This window comes from Quercus suber, unplaced genomic scaffold (assembly GCF_002906115.3).
Source record: "Quercus suber isolate HL8 unplaced genomic scaffold, Cork oak 2.0 scaffold_197, whole genome shotgun sequence".
NCBI classification, from domain to species: Eukaryota; Viridiplantae; Streptophyta; class Magnoliopsida; order Fagales; family Fagaceae; genus Quercus; species Quercus suber.
This window is the reverse complement of record NW_027069655.1, coordinates 60,495-67,484: the sequence shown is the minus strand read 5'-3', so window position 1 is coordinate 67,484 and position 6,990 is coordinate 60,495. Positions and strand designations below refer to the sequence as shown.

The window sequence follows — 6,990 nt, the reverse complement described above, 5'->3', positions numbered from 1 at the left end:
GGGGGGGGGGGGGGGGGGGGGGGGGGGGGGGGGGGGGGGGGAGGGGGGGGGGGGGGCGGGGGGGGGGGGGGGGGGGTGGTGGTTTGTGGTGGGCGGAGGACAAAGAGAATGGTCATTTTTTAATCTTTTTCTCTATTTTTTATTGGTCAGACTCTGTATTGGTATAAAATGAAATGAATTAACCCTTCGAGATAAAATTTATAAGAGTAAGGAATTGATCCTGCTCAGAAGTCATTTTTTTTATATAAAAAATTTCCATTTGTGCGATATAATATATACATATTTTTGTTTCAATGACAATCTTTTTCACTCGCAGAAACAGAATAATGAAACAAAGATAAATCCTGCCACAAATTCAACCCCAAATCCAATGTAAAATTCAATCCTATGTTCATCTCTCACTTCAATTCACGCACCACCACAGGCTTCATCGTCAAGAACCAAAAAGAACCCCTCTTGATCGTTTGCTTGAAAGAAAAATCAGAGTGTTGGATTTTGAGTGAGATGTTTGAAATTTTTAGCCTGGAATAGTTTCTCAGCAAAATAACAGATTCAACATAAATTAATATAACAATTTAAAAAGTGAAGTAACCAAAAAAATAAAACCAACCAAAAACTCATTAGGAACCAACCACATAATTATCATCTTCTTTTTGGGAGAGCACCAATTTTTTTTTGGTTGTTGCGTGTTGGAATTCTTTTCTAAAATTGAATAGTATTAAAAGAAAGGAGTAGAGAGATATAATATTAGTGTACACAACATGAAATTAGTTACTTTATGAGTTGAGGCTTAATGGATTCATGTCATATTCGGGTTGACACGACTAACCCGTTTAATAAATGGGTTGGGTTAGTATCCATCACATAAAACCTGTTTAACCTATCTAACCCAATTAATTAAATGGCATTTTACCAATATATCATTCAACCCCTAGATATATAAACTTATTAGCTATTGTGGTTTATTTTCGTTGACATATTATGATTAATTATTTGTGATATTGAGATATGTTTTAGTTTTGAATAATTATTTGTGATGCAGTTACTCGTTAGTTCTGAATTTTATATTAAAAATATTTATTTGTTTTTGGTTTTTCATAATTCATATCAATTTGGTTAATACTAAAATTAGTTTTTTTTTTTTTTTTCATTTTGACAAAATATGATAAACAAGTCGACACGACTGACCCATTTAATAAATGAGTTGTATTAGGGTTGAAAAATCCTGACATGTTTAATAAAATTTCAAGTTAGGGTTGACTCATATAGTCGAATACTCATAAGTCGACATGACACAAACCCGACATGCGAACACGAATTACCTCCCCAGGTGTAGTTGTAAATTATTGTAATTTTTTTTTATTTAAATTTCAATTAAAACGTGGGATGTGCGTAACATTGAAACTACTAGGTAAATGCTAGGTGATGATACTAGGAAAGAAATACTTACGAGATATGTGAATGAACAAAACTTTTTTTTTTTATATAAATTATCTAAAATTTAGGAGTTTTTGAATTAGTAATTTAATTTCTAATTTTATTATTTAAACTGGTGAATACTTTGGTACAACCAAAAGTTAGAGTCCAAGCAAGAGAAATCCCTTAAATAATAAGTAGAAGCATAGATAACTTCACCTTATTTAAAATTATTTATTCTATTATTTAACATAGTAAAATTTTAATGATGTAACATTATATTTTTTCACAATTTTTGAAACCTAAATCTCACCAATAAAATGAATAATTAAATATGTTATTACCAAAAAAAAAAAAAAAAAACTTATTAATTGATGTGACAAAGAATGTAATTTTTTTTTTTTTAATGAAACAAATACACACACAAAGGAGAAGGAAAGAAATTTTAATACAATAGCTCATTACAGACTCCACTCAAAAGCCATGGTAACAAAAAATGTAATTAGCTCTACTTTAACAACAAAAAAAAAAAATAAAGGTATGAATTACTTTTTTTGTGATTGATAACACGCTAGTTTGTAACACATATGTAAAAAAAAAAAAAATTGAATCTCTAAAATCACTCAAATTAAAAATAATATATATTTTTATTTCTTTTAGTTAGGGATCATAAATGTGTTGGCAAATTCTAGATTGAAAACGTGTTAAAATTCCATTATATCAATAAAATTATGTTAGGGTTGAGTTTGAGTTAGAAGCTACTAAAAATGATACGGTTTTGATAAGTTCAATGAGGATAAGTTGATGAATTTTTTAACCATATCTTTTGCACCATAGTGAATTTCTAAGTGAAATTTGTCTTCATTGGAAAGTAGAATTTGGAGTTTCAAAAAAACACAAATTTAACCCAATTCAAATTTAAAATGAGTGAGATATAGTCGTTTTAAGTTGGCACAATTATGTTATAACTTAGAGTTTCCCTCAACTAATAAAACTCTTGCTTGAGCAAAGTCTCTAGATATGCAATTTAAATTCTACTAGAAAAATAATTTTTGCTCAACCTTAGTTTGTGTATCTATATAAATTACATTATGTATAACTTTTAAAGAGAAGAAAGACTGCTATACCAAAACTAAAATCTTAGATCTTGAAGCCTTCTTCTTAAGTTTAAATAGAGAAAAATCATCCTTGTATTTAGAGAAAAAACAAAACAAACAAGAAACAAAAATCATTTTGTATTCCTGTATTAATTGAGTGTTAAACTATTCTTGAAAACAAAAAATTTTATCCAAGTAAGTTCACTGTAATTGCAAATTGTTTATTATTTAGACCCTTGTAAACACAATTTGTTTAATCTAATATATTAACCAAGTTATTACTTAGGTTTGTTATGCAGATTTAGGTTAAACAATCACAATAATATCACTAAAAGCAGAAAAGTAAAGAAGACAAGCAACATGATGACCCCAGAAAATCAAAGAAATCATCTAGTTTCAAGGTAAAAAAACTTAGGAAGGATACTATAACTTCTCATCTATAGATTTAGGTACTACCATATATATATATATATATATCTTTATTTTTTCTAAACTGCAACCCAATTGCCCCCCAAAAAAAAAAAATCAATAGATGTGATTTAAAAAAAAAATCAATAAATGTCTTCTCTTCCCCTCCTTTATTTCACTTTGAGGCATAAGTAGAGCTAATTTTCTTAACACTCAATCTTTTCTATATTTTCTTCCTTACATGTTTGTATGTCTGTCTTTAGTTGTTCAAAATTGAAATACTCTTTTACACTAGAATTTGTGTATATTTCAAATGGTCATTTTGCATATAGAAATACAAAGAAATAACACTCTTTCACGTGTTACCTTTCCTTTTATTTTTATGAGTTGCCCTTGTTATTTGGTTTTAATTTGGTTTGGATCTCATGCAAACTCTTTGGTCTCATCCTTAATTGTTATCATTATCCTTTTTTTATATATAAATGCTATGTATTGCCTAATATTTGTATAGGTAATATGTAGCTTTTCTTTTTCTTTTGCCTTAAACTTAATTTTGAGATGCATTTTCAATTTGTTTTTAGTCTTAGATTTTTTTATGATTGTTGCCTTGACGTTGATGATTGGATCATGAGGCTTCGGTGTGGACAAGTTTTTTGTGCTGGAAAATAGGCAAAAGAGGCTATTTCTCCCGTTCTTCTTACTTCGTAATCAACTGGAAACAAATTTTTTAAAGCACAAGGTACAACAACCACTTTTAGTGCAAGGTACAAGCAATTAAAACTTGAAACATGTTTTATGTTTTTTAATAAAATAAAGATTATTTGTAAACCAAACATCTAGCTTCTTACGTCCCTTTATTGTAAAGGGTAAATATTTTTTGTGACGGGCCTTAAGCCTAGGCCTAAGTTGCCTAGGCCTTGGGCCGGCCCTGAGGAATACATGCAATCGATAAAATTAAGATATATTCAATGAATTGAACGCACCAGAGTCATGTCTTCACTGAAAGAAAAACGTCTCTCTCGGTCTCACATACCAAAAGTCAAATCTGCCTTTGAAAAAGAAAAAGAAAAACACAAAAATGAAGCCTTAAAGTAATTTTCAGAAAATTCGAATAGATGTATAATCAAATATAGAAAGAAAGAGATGAGAGAACCAAACAATATATGAGTTTTGTATGGAGCCAATATGCATAGTGCTCTGCTTACTGCTTACTATACACAAAAGGGGGTACCCATGGCCATACGAGGATAGGGTGATGTGGGCTTATGGGTTACCACTTTGAAATGCGGTAAACTATCTGTTTCGCGATTTTCTAGATTTATTTATTTTGCAGTACTGAACCTAGAATTTCAGTATTGTGACCATTGTCTTCCAGTTCTAAAAGGGATCCCGTGATTAGGTTGGTCTTGGTCCAACATTGTTGACATTTGTGGTGCAGTCTTGAGTCCAACATTTTTAACATGAGTGGTGCCATGGATGCAACTACAAATGTGATTGGCTGATTGCCTTACAAACTAATGTTTTGTAATCTTTTATGTAGTAAAATTGGTAGTAGTTTATTAAGACTTCCAAGTGTATGATATGGCAAGAAACATTTGAGTAGTCTTGTACCAAACCCAAAAATAAATGAATGTAAAAAAAAACTTATGAAACTAATATCAAACTCCGTGGTAACGTGGGACGAAACCCACTATGTAACCCTTAAGAGTTCTATTTTATTTTTTTCCAAAATTATTATTAAATAGAGTAGTAAATAAAGAGAATCTGTATTGGATGAAATCTTTTTATTTTATTGGTATTGCAAGATACATATACGACAATATCACTATTCTGAAACCAGAAACTTAAATTAGTATTGGAATCAAAGATGAACAACCTTAAATCAGCAAACCACGACTAGAAATTAGAAAACACTTGATCGGATAACTAACCATTATTAGTATAAAATGGTGGACAACTCTTAATTTAATTTTTGCATACCATCAACAAGCAACCATTTATCTAACACAAGATTCTATCAATAGAATATTAAATTTTGAAACAGCAGAAACAAACTTATAAATTATACTAGACCTACACTCAAACACAAAAAGACTAAACTTAGTCTCTGTTTAGAAGTTAGAACAGCGTCAATAAAAACTCTAGCAGCAAAACACACACAAAAATACAACTTTTAATCCAGGGACTAATTGGGGTCATTCGCTTGATGCACTTGACGTCCAAAAGAGGCTGGCCCTCAAAGGTTTGTAATCTTCAATCATCTGACTCACACGTTCCTTTTGCTCTTAATCTGTGATATCAACCTTCTTCCACTCATATAGCTCCATGTCATAGCACTCATCATACACAAATTTTGGTATCTCTTGCCCACGGAGAAGCCACAGCAATTTCACCTTGAATGGTGGCTCCGAACCGATCACAAGCATCTTTCTAAAAGCATATTTGCGTGCTAGATCCATCCTCTGAAGAAATCCACCGACCTTGTTTAGTGTTACAAAGGAAACAGTATTCTCATCATTTTACCCAGAGATAGCAGCGACATATAATGTAGAGAACGGGCTCAAATGGAGGAAGGCATGACAAATGGTAGACTCAGGTTTTAGAGCAGAAGGAATGGGCCAGGTGGTTGAACTAAAAACAAATCTGCTAGTATATAAGCCAGTCACTTACTTCAACTAATTAATGTACATAAACATTTAATATATAAGTCCCCCACTTTTTTTAACTGATCATACAAACATTTAAAAGATAGCAACCTCATCGTATGAATGATTATTTCAAAGGGACTTCTTGAGAAATTAACACACAGGAACTACCAATGCAAATTATACTCCCAATGCCTATATGTCATTGTCAAACGAAGATGACCAAAGCAGAGGTTAATAGCAACCTCTCGGAAGTTGGTCTTTGTGTTTGAGTACAGCCTCTTCCAGCCATCCAGTATCATCTTACTTGGGGGCAGCAGATCGAGAGGATTCTTAGGTTTGGGCTTTGGAGCCTCCTCCTCTTCTGCACCAGCTTCTGGCTTGGGCTTTGCAGGCTCCTCTTTTTTTGGCTTCTTTTTTTGATTCATCCTTAGGCTTTGGTTTAGCAGATTCTTTTGGCTGAGATGGCTTCTTTGTAAAAGCCTAAAAAGACAGGACAGACTCAGTCTGATTCACCATGCTTCCAGTTGCATCGTTACACATGAGGGAACTCAGAGGTAAAGCTCTTAATCATCAGTTGAGTGAAGCCCTCATACTTTGCATGGTGTAACAATGTCAGCCAGAAGCACGGAATGCCCAACCATGAAAGTGTTTGAGGCAAGACGAGTGTTTACAGCACCCAGCTCTCTCTTCAATAATGAAGTTGCAGCTTCCTCAGTCTTCACGCAAAAATTATACACATCAGATATGGCCCATATAGGCAGTGCATAGTTATGATGGGATTATGAGAATTTAGATTTTTTATGTAGGATATATATAGCCTGCATTAATTTTGATTTTACATTATCATTTAGATGCCAAAAAAGAATTAAAACAATTCCATAATAATATAAGATGCAACTCACCAGAGGAAGGTATACTGCACATCCAATTTTAGGTCTATAAAATGCTAGAATATTAGCATCAATCTCAAATGATGCTCTCTCAAAAAAAAAAAAATCTCAAATGATGCAAAATCAATCCACTGCTGTATGTGGACCTGAAAATTTATGCATATGTAACAATAAGCATCATAACACACGCAAATGCAGAAAGAGAGAGCACCATCAGTAGTTATAAACATCTCAATCATCAATATGAAAAGAACCATATAAAGGATTGTCAGCCTTCAGGGCTTCAGGCAAGTAACTGCAGCAACAGATAAAAAGCCCATAAGTCCCAAAATAACAATCTTTAGAGGATCACCAAAATTAATGGTTGGGGGATGAAAGTCTATAGTCTTACCATAACGTGCTATAGCATTGCTCTCAAATACTGGACCATCGGGTGTTTCCACCACAGGAACCTACAAGAGTAACAGATTTATTAGGAAAGCCTTTCATAAAACTAACATGCAATTAGTCGAGTATAGATTACCACAAATT

At 32.5% G+C, this 6,990-nt stretch overlaps 1 pseudogene; it reads right to left on the bottom strand.

Moving 5' to 3' along the window:
* Nucleotides 1-4,907: 4,907 nt before the first annotated feature.
* On the bottom strand, nucleotides 4,908-6,345 carry LOC112017129 (elongation factor 1-gamma-like; annotated as a pseudogene).
* Between the last annotated feature and the right edge of the window lie 645 nt (nucleotides 6,346-6,990).